The following is a 10,568-nucleotide window of genomic DNA, read 5'->3' as shown; positions in this document are numbered from 1 at the left end:
CTTAAGGGAACGAGACATGTAGTGGAATATGGAGAAGTCAGTTCTAAGGGAAGATACCATAATATGTTATAAAGAGAGTTCTGAGGGGGTTTTTTTTGTGTGTTTCCTTTGTGGAGATGAAATATGGAAGATGGAATGATTGTTTCCTGGGAAATGCCTTTCACTGACAGCTGGATTTTTCTGTCATGCACAGCCTGTATATATCAGTTCATACTGCTATCTAGTAGCTGCCTATTATCAATTATCTATATGCCTTGATGACCTCTGGTGCTCTGGGTAAAACCTCCTGCATTTGTCCAAGCGTGGCAGCCAGAGCTGCTCAGGGATCTGTTGTAGGGAGGGTACACTGCAATCAGTACAGAGAAATTTTGTGTGCAGTCTGTGCTCAGTGCTGCTGGGATTATGGAGAATTTGCTCCTGTTGGTTGATTTCATGAGACTGAGAAGCTGCTTAAAGTCTCAGGAATGTGGTTTTGGAAAGATTTACTTCCAGCATTTTCTTCCAACTCTGTTTAATGACTTTGTAGTCAAGTTCCAGGATAGAATGGTATGTGCTAAGTGAGATTTATTTTTTTCCTTATTGCTAGATAATTCTTCATGTAGTGTTCAAGGAACTCTTAGAAAAATGATCTATTTCTCTAAGTGTCTTCATTGGATAAAAGTCCTTTTTATTTACTAAGTGTCTGTTGCAAACCAAATGCAATGGTACAAGGGACTTTGCCTTGACCTTTTAGCTTTTGTTACATGTTTCAGATGGCAGGTGGTCTACCAATAGGGATTCTGGCATGCAGTCCTTCCATTTTTCATAGTTTGCAAGATGGCATTGTTTATGTTGACCACACTGTTTGAAAAATTAGATTTGCATAATAGGATTTTGAAAGTAATTTGACAGAAGAGTGCACATAATTGAACTTGCGGGGAAAACAGTAATTTCTGAGCCAAGTGATGGAAACACTTATGTATCTTAGACTTTTTGGTAATGCTGAGGGAAAGAGCTTCCTGAACATAGCTCATAGGTTCAATGACTTTTAATAATATACTACTATTAACTAGTATATTTTTATCTTAGTATAGTGCAAGTGCCAGTGATGGTCCCACAAATGACCACCTGACAGTGACACAGGACATTAATTTTCCTGGAAGCTCTATGGATAAACCTCTTCAGTTTCAACTTTGGCAGCAAAACTGGAACTGCTGAGTTGGAGGTCAGAGTCTGCATAAAAGCTACCAAACTTCCCTTTTCCCGCAGAGCTCCTCTGATCCTATAGTTCAGGACAAAACTTTTCCCTTGAGAAAATTGTGTACATATATCATCTGTCCATCACAAAGATAACCATATGCAGTAAAATAAGAACTTCCTGTACTTCTTCATGCAGTTCACCTGCCTGAAGGAGTCTGTGGTTTTTTTAGGTGGTTCATTGTTTTCTTCTGCACTCAGATAACTCCTGGTCCCTTTTATGACTTACCTTCAGAGATGGACAGCCTAATGATCTCCTTCCTACAGCAGCTTAGAGTCTTCTTTTTGCTCATTTTTGTTTCAAGGGCCTGCCTGCTCCAAGCATTTTATCTCTGCAAGGCCTATTATTTAAAATCTGCATGCTAAAATGTGTCTAATGATTCACAGATGGAAGAATTCTCCATTTTGATCTTGCAACAGAACAATCTAAAGAAAGAACTTGACTTATGTAATTTTGGATAGCTGTGCCTGAGACAGTTGCCTATATTACTTTTGTAAAGAGAGTAAGACACAAGGTGCATGATACATCTGATATACTTCAGATAGGCATCTACCTTGAGATAAGATATAGCAGTAGCTCTTTCTTCCATTTGTTATGGAAGATTTCTAGGAAACTGGATCATTGGAAATGCCTACACTGCAGATTGTTTAAAATAGAAGAGGCAGACAGATCCTATTAGATGGAGCTCTGCCAATAACTTGGCCATTTGAACAGGGAGGAAGTTGGCAAAATAAATTCCTCTACAAGTTCCAAAAATAACGATGAGCTTGAAGTGAGGATTTTTTTTCATCTTCTGCTACATGCATGAAGTTCTTATCTATAGATGTAGGAGTCTTTTCTAGTGACAGTAAGAGCAAGACCATTAAAGTAATTGAACATAGAAATAAACACGGTCCCCTGAGATGGATCGTAAACATTCTTTATTAATTTTTTATCATTAATTAGTAATTTCCAACTTTTACAAAAAACAAATAAACAAGGCAGAAAAATAAAATAAAAACAATAAAATTAACTTCTGCTCAGAAACCTCAGGCAAGGAATTTAATGGAAATGGACAGTATTTAAACACATGCTTGAGTAAGTAGTCAGGAAACAATGATTGTCTAACACATCCACGCTGTGCACAGATGGAAGGCAGAGGAAAATAGAATTCTGGAATTTATCATAATTTCTAATGCTTTTTTTGAGGCTTTGGGTAGATAACTGTCAACACCTGTATTGTAATAAATGGTCTTCTCTTTTTATTCAGAATAATGACTGCTGAAAGGCAAGTTCTTTATAGTGACTGTAAGAAAACATCTGAATATGATTCTGCGCTTACTTATTGAAATCTACCATCAATATCAGTTTCACTGTGTCAGCTCTTTCATCTTAATATCACAGTCTTTCAGTCTCACAATCTTAAGAGTTTTAGGCTAAGCATAGATTTCAGGTTGCTTCTTCAAGCTCTGGTATTTAACCAGTCTGTAAAATGAAGCTAACAAACCTTAGACATTTTTGTACTACCTCATGCTAGATTAAAGGAAATACAAGTCTTGTCAAGATGGCTGCAGAATGGTCCCTTTTAGTTTTTTCAGGGAGCTTCCAACAAGCCTGAAATGGGAAGCAGACTACACTATGATAAACAGGCCTAGAAAGAAGAGATTAGGTACTGGTCCTCCTTCAGCACTGCGCAACTGGCTGACCCAAGGCTGTTTGGTCTTCAGGAACACTGCCTCAGCAAACTTATACAGAGATCTCATTTTCTTCTGCTGTGGTGTCTCTTGCTTGTGAAACACAGTGGGAGAATGTGGAAATGTCTTAAATATCAGCAAGCATAAAGGTGAACTCTGGCCCATGGCTACAAGTCTCAGGCCCTCTGATTGCAGAGATATTTAGCTTTGATTTCACCCTGTAGCTGCTGCTAACTGCACTGCAGAGGAGTCTTGTGGTACTGCAAGGAAAGAAGGCTTCTATGCTGCTTTACTTCTGCATCAACTTTCCCTCCTGATTTTACTTACAGCTGGCCCAAACAAATGTGTTTGGAGCTTCAGAAGTCATTGTTTCCCTAAGCTATGTGTCAATCAGCATATAATTACGGATGTTGTAGTGTGACAGTGGTCACAAGGGTCTTCAGGGTGAGAGAGAGACGAGAATGTTGACCTCATGTTCAGAAGGCTTGATTTATTATTTTATTATATATATACATTACATTATGACTATGCTAAAAGGAATAGAAGGAAAAGTTCTCAGAAGCTAGCTAAGCTAAGAATAGAAAAGAATGAATAACAAAGATCTGTGTCTCAGCAGAGAGCGAGACCCAGCTCTGCCATGAGTGGTCAGTAAATCCAAACATCCACAGGAGACCAATCAGGGATCCACCTGGTGCATTCCCCAGCAGCAGATAACCATTGCTCACACTTTGTTGCTGAGGCCACAGCTCCTCAGAAGGGAGAAAAATCCTAAAGAAAGGATTTTTCACAAAAGATGTCTGTGACATTGTAGAGTCAGTCTTTTGAAAGGTGTGTATTCTAGAGCCCTCCTGGGAGATGTGTCCAGTTATGTGATTTGTTTTTAACCTAGAATGAGAGATGCAGCTAGAATCATGCTTACAGTGGAATAAGTATCTGTATGAAATCTGAGTTTTTGTAATGTGTACCAACCCCTAAGGAACAGCCCAGCACTGGCCAAACTGCTAGTACGGTTGCTTTAAAGGAAAAATGAGAAAACTACAAATTTCCATAGATTTATTGAGTCAAGTATTGCTACATTTATAAATGCAACAGTAGTCACCCAGAAGAAGTGAGTCCTACTCTTGCCCAAGTGGAGTGACAGAGGATGGATGACAGAGTTATCAGCTCAGCAACTATTTTCTGTGAAGACTTTTAATGCTAATGCATTGATGAAAACAGTCCTCATATAAATCACATTTATAGCCTGAGATATGTGTTATTATCTGTGTAACTAGTATATTTTTATCTGCTTCACAATTTAACTGAGCCATTAACAGGCAATTGCATCATAAGTCTGTAATCGCAAATACAGGCAGCTGTTTTTATTCACTGAATTTCATATTGGTGCAGCTTGTCTTTCCAAACTTGTTTAGTATGATTCTAATATCTAACTTATTTTCTCCCCACTTCCCCCCTCCACTAGTCCACATTTTTTCTCTAGCTCAGGAAAGCTATAAACATATTATATAAGAATGTGAGGAAGCTTTTTTAATCAGGCATCAGTCTGTTGATTAATTTCTTAAGGCAGCTCTAATTTTAACTAATAGCATATGCTGGAACTAAGACAAGTTTTGGAGTGTCCAACAAGTAAGGTAGAGAATGTGAACATGAGCAGAAAAATAGTTTTAAAATGCATCTGGATGGATTAAATTAATTGTGGCATTCAGGCAGAGTATGAAAATTTCTCTCATGTTTTGAAGGACTGTTGCAAATTAAATTATGGGGGACATTCAGACAAACACCCAAAATAGTCAAAATTAGAAAAAGTAATAAAATAAAAAAGCTCAGAAGGTCTGAGAAAGAAAATTTGAAGAATGAGACACTGGATTGCCTGTTCCTCCCCATACTACCCCTCCTCCCCCAGGAAAAAACCCAACCCCAAATCCTACCAACAAAACAAAACAGAGAAATGAGTACCCAGACTAACATGAATCAGCCCATGAGCTCTCAGAAGAAGGGAAAATCAGCATCTCTGCAAACTGAATGAGAAGAAAAGGCAAGACAGTGGAAATCCCTGTTGTCAGTTAGCTAATAGTCCTAACTCTGGAAGCCAATGATGAGAAAATGTGAAACTGAAAGCATTCCTTACCAATGGCAACAGAGGAATCATGACACGATGCAGAACAAGCCTTTAATGAAGGGGAATCTGGTAGCTATACTGCACAAATCATTGATGGTTTCCATATATTATTCGAGTATGCAATTCCCAGATGGAGAGGACAAGGCTCTTGCTTGATGCATAGCTGTGGTCTAGTCTATTCCTGCTATTCAGTATTTTCAGTCTTCCACTAAAAGCATCTCATGAATTTCCACTGGTGTTTGATCAGAACTTTTCTGTAGATCTGCAATGTCTACGGCAGTGATTTGGACACTCTCCAATCCATGAGCATGCTAATGAAATCTAGTCCCTGAAACCCTAAAACTAGGTGACCTCTTCTTCAATCACTGCTAGAAACAGACACTTTTTCATTTTAATTCCCTAACCATAAGTGGAAATTATTCTGGAGTGTTCAACTTGGTCCTGACTAAAACTATGTCAAGGACCTTTCAAGAAAGGTAACTCTACTGAAATTTTATTCTAACACCTAAAAAAATTTCTTGGGAATCTGTGATATAACAGCATAGCCATGGCACCCAGACTAAGCAAAAAGGAAGTGGTACTTACAGGCTGAAATCTACATTGGGATGCCTTTTTGTAAAGGAGTTATCTAGATAAAATTAGTAAAGGGCAATTATTGAATCCTTTGAGAGGAGAGATAACAAACCTAACACCTTTATAATCAGTAAGATTCATGCAGTCTAAGACAAATAAAGCAATGCCGTTCTGCAAGAACTGGCTAATTTGCACTTAAGCGTCTCCACTGAAGGCCAGAAGGTCCACATAAACTGTCACTTCATGGAGAGACTGTCCTAACCAAGGGATGAAAAAAAATCTGTGAGAAAGAATCTAGAAATAAATAAATGGTACTAAGAGCAGAGTGATTTTACTTTACAGGTTTCAATGTCAGCTTGCCTGACAGCACAGATGTTCCTACTTTGGTGAGATGTGGTGAAATAATGCTTTAGGCATGTGATTGGCGTGTATTTGTATGGTGGCCTCATACAGAAGTTCAGCCAGAGAGATCCTTCTACAAAAGAAAGACAATGAATAAGTAATAAAACTGTAGGAAGAGTGAGTAGGAGAAAGCAGGACAACAATGAGAAGATGACTCGATACTTCAGTGACTGTAAACATGTCTCTGAACTAGTGACAAGATCATGTGGTGGGAAATGGGAAACTACTTACATAGCATGACGATATGTCAGAAATCAACAGGAAGATATGACACAAGGTTAATATTCCAATTCTTTCTCTAGATTCTTGCACCACTTATCTATAGGGATAACATGACAGAAACAAAATTCCTTTAAAGAAAAAGTCATTAACATTGATTATTCATGATGTCTGTTGAAGTATCAATTATTTGTTTCAATCAGAATAGAACTGGATTTGCTTTTTTCTACTGCATGTCCTAATCCTAAAATATATAAACCCCCAATGCCTTTCAAATAAGTCAGTGACTGTCTTGCACAGCACATTCTTTGCTACTGACTTGCAACATGGTTGACACTTTCATCTAGTACTAATAAAGTTACATTTGTTTCAAGAAATTAAGTTGCTCTAATAAACTTAGAAAAATTATATTCATGTATTAAATTTTTGTATGATCACCTAAATGAATGTTTGAAACATTTTAACCAGGTGCTTTAGTTCTGGTCCATTGTTGAGGAGAGAGATTCAACAAGACTACTGATCTCATGAAAGAGATTGGTGTGAAAACATTAAAAGAGGAAGAATTTCCCCTGGCAGTGGGAAATAGGTTACAGCCAAGATTAGAATTAGCCAGCATAAGAGACCAAAACATGCCAAAACTAAGCTCACAGATGTTGCAAAAGCAGGGGGAAAAGTTAAGGAGGAAGACACAACTTGGAGGGGAAGATATGACGGATATGGCATGGATATTTAAAAAAAATAGAGAAAGAAAGAAAAAAATCTTTCCCCAAAGTCAAAGCCAAGGCAGGCCATACACCATCAAGTGCAGGCACATGCAGCGAAGCTTGCCAAAATTGATCCCTGCTGAAGGCCAAAAGAGAAAAGAAGGACTTACAAACACACTGGAATAGAGATACCATCAAAGGAATTGCAATTGGAGGAGGAAAAAAAGAAATTTGGGAAATTTAGTGACTACAAGAAAATGGACCAGGATTATGTTGTCATTATATTGCAAAGGTTCCATACTGCTAAATTTTCATGCCTCCTTGATATTTCTTGTAGTCATCTCCTCTAGGCACAGACTCTCCCTTGTCCTTACATGAACCAACCAGTCCACTCTTTTATAACACTCTTCTTATTGGCTACAGGTGTGGCCTGAAAAAATCAGGCCTGCTCCTAATCCTTAATAATTGGTTCAGCTTCAACTCTTTAGAGGGTAAGATTATATTGTATACTACCTTTATTTACTTGTGTTCTATCCCCCTACAGTATTATATCAAAATAGAGAATGGGTATTTTGGAAAGAGGCTGAGAAAGAATTGGGCAGATATGAGAAGCAGCTGTGAGTGCAGAAGACACGTGAACTGGGCAAACCAAGAAACCAATGCAATATTCCTGCCAGTGTCTACTTAGTTGAGCTGTCTGATTGATGAAAACTGAATCTTCCAGAGCAGACAATCCTAAAGGCAGATATTTTTTTTAATCATCATCAAATTATTTGTGGTTGAGAACTGAATATTTTAAAGCTTTTAAAGATACAAAAGGAAACAAGGGTTTTTTCAGTGGTAGCTGGGAGGGCTTTAATAACTGCATCTTTATTATAGAAGGGGGAAAACCAATCCCACTAGTCTGTTCCTTGGGTTTCCTGTGACAGGTTAACCCAAACATGAATGCTTTGCTCGTCTGGTATGAATATGATTATTTAATATTAGCGCCTGCCCCTGTATCACTTGGCATAATCATAATGTGTCCTTAGGGGATTTTAAAATTGCTGAAAGTTTAGTCAATGTTTCCCTTTTTGCTTTATGCAAATGCATTATATTATGAGCAGAGAAAAAATGAGTCAGGACACAAGCTTAGCTGCTCTTAATTTAGCTTAGCAAATTAAAAAGAAAAAATCCATGGATATTTTATAGCAATTGTAGTAGTCAGTTTTATTAACACCAAATTTGAAAAATTGAAGTAACTCTGGCTGTTCCCATTTTTCCATGTCTCCAGAGAAGCCGTCAGGTGAAATCTGTCAGAAAATCTGTAAAAATGTGTTTGAGAAATAAACCCAGGAACAAAGTTTCATAAATTGTGGGGTAGATGAAAGAGGAAGGGAGGTTTTGACATGCAGATTTGATGTAGGCTTTTCTAAATATCTGTGGTGTTTAGCAGCATATAGAATTTCCTAGTGAAGGATTGCAATAATGCACAGCTTTGTAAGATTTTGCAGTTCTGATTGAGTTTAAAGACCCAATGGTGCTATTCTGTATTTATTTTGAAGAAAGGATAAGTTTAGAAACTGCTGTAAGCCATTTGCTGGTCATACCTTCTTCCTTACCTGCAGGAAGGTTTGTAAAGACTGTCAGCAGTTATGGGAAGATGTGGCCATTCCAAGCTGCAGTCAACAAAGTCATTCCTATATAAAAATATTTGTTCACTTTGTCTATTTCCTACCAAAGCTGATGAAAACTGCCCATTAAAAATTAAAGGCAGTGTGTCTGGGACAAAAAGCTCACATTGCTAATAGCTGATAATTGTTGCATCATGTATCCACCTATAACCAAGACAGATAGGAAAGAAGAAAGAGAGAATGAGAGAGAGCAAGAAATGCATAAAGTATATTTTCTGGAATGGCCAAAAATATTTTTATGGGAAAAAATAATTCACTAAAATTTGGAAAGTTAAGGAGAACTTTTAAAACAAAACTGTTTGTAGTTTATATTGGGAGGCAGCATAGAACTCTTTTCCAAAGCAATTTTACAATCTTGCATTTTTCTTTGATGGTTCTCCCTTAGCAGTCTGTTTATTCTAGAGTAAAAGGCTTTTTGGGGGATTCATCTTAGTCAGCATACAAACTTGCAATTAGTTAGATGATAGCTAAAAAAAAATACCCATCTACAGATGCTAAGAAAATATATTTGTGTTAGTCAGTCTGGTGCCCAAAAGAACTTTTCCTGGATTTCTTTTCTCTCTCTGTGTGCCTCGCTGAGTCAAGCACTGAGTCAAGCTGGTTGCAGTTTTTAGAATCAAGCAAATACTGGCAAAGTAAGCCATCAGTCCATTGCAATATGAAGAGCTCAAGAAGGAGATTCTAAATTTCCTGAGTTATATTATCTCTCTTTTTTTTTTGTCCCCCCAAATGAGCAACCAGGTATGAGTATTGTTTATGACCTTACCAAAAATATAAGGAAAGAAGATTTCTTGTGCTATTTTCAGCATTATCACTCCTTCTATCATTATCTACATAATAGAACTATATAGCAGAAAAAATATATTTAGACGAAAAAAGCTCCATATTTTAATTCTCACTACTTATTTCAGTTTTAGACTCAAGACATTACTGTTTGGAGCAGGTTCTAGCTTATTTTGGGGTTGATCTAAGGCTGTCATTATTGCCCAGATATTCAAACCCATTTCACAGAAGCAACTCATTCTTCTTTTCTTATTACAGCAAAAGATAATTATGCCTTAAGAAATCATTGCAGTAGATTGGTTGAGTTGAGAAGAAGTGCTGCCCTTCTCTCCATTCAGGGGTAACGCCGTCCTTTGGGCCCAAGCCACAGCAGCCTTTTGAGTACTAGGAGGATGATGACATGAATACAGAGGTTTATTTGCTTGTTAAATGACTTTTAAAAATTTTCTGATTGAATTGACTCAAAAAGAAATAATGCAGAAATGCTGTGTCTTGGCTAACTTTTTGACTAAGGTAGATATGTGGGAATAATACCCATGTTGTCTTCTGAAGCTACCAATGAAAGTCCTACCAAGAAAGAAAGCAAGCCCGCAGCCTGAAGCTATCAGCTTTGTGATATGGTGTTTATAAATCACAGTATTTCTCCTGCATAGCAATTTCCATGGCATGTGTCTGAACTCAGTATTCTGTGCAAAATCCCTGTAGTACAGATTTATGTCTTCTCTCAGTGTTGTGTTATAGACCAAACACTCAAACTTAGTATTTTTGGTGAATTTGATAAAATAACAACAGCTTGCATTCTAAAACAATCATCTTGAAGTGTGATGGTTAATTTAAATATAATGAAAATAAAATATAGCAGATTACACAGTTTAAGGAACATTTTCTTTGAGGATGTCCCATGAAATACACGTGAACAGATAGATACAACTTGAGCATCTGTTTCCAGAGTCATATGAAACAAATAGCTTATTCTCTAAGATTTTTTCCAATTTTATATGAGAGGCAGGTGCTTCTGAAATAATAGCTTAGCTCTACAATGCATTGATTACTGTGCTGTGCTGCTGAATTCAGCAAAGTACACATATGTCAATCAAAGTTTATTGAAAACTGAGAACAAGTAACTGCAGGCTTATTGTTGCTCCAGCTGAAGTTATGTCAGAACTCATTTAAATGCAAAGGGTT

The sequence above is a fragment of the Ammospiza nelsoni genome, chromosome 1 (genome assembly GCF_027579445.1).
Source record: "Ammospiza nelsoni isolate bAmmNel1 chromosome 1, bAmmNel1.pri, whole genome shotgun sequence".
In the NCBI taxonomy this organism is placed as follows: Eukaryota; Metazoa; Chordata; class Aves; order Passeriformes; family Passerellidae; genus Ammospiza; species Ammospiza nelsoni.
Note: the sequence above shows the minus strand (reverse complement) of the source record.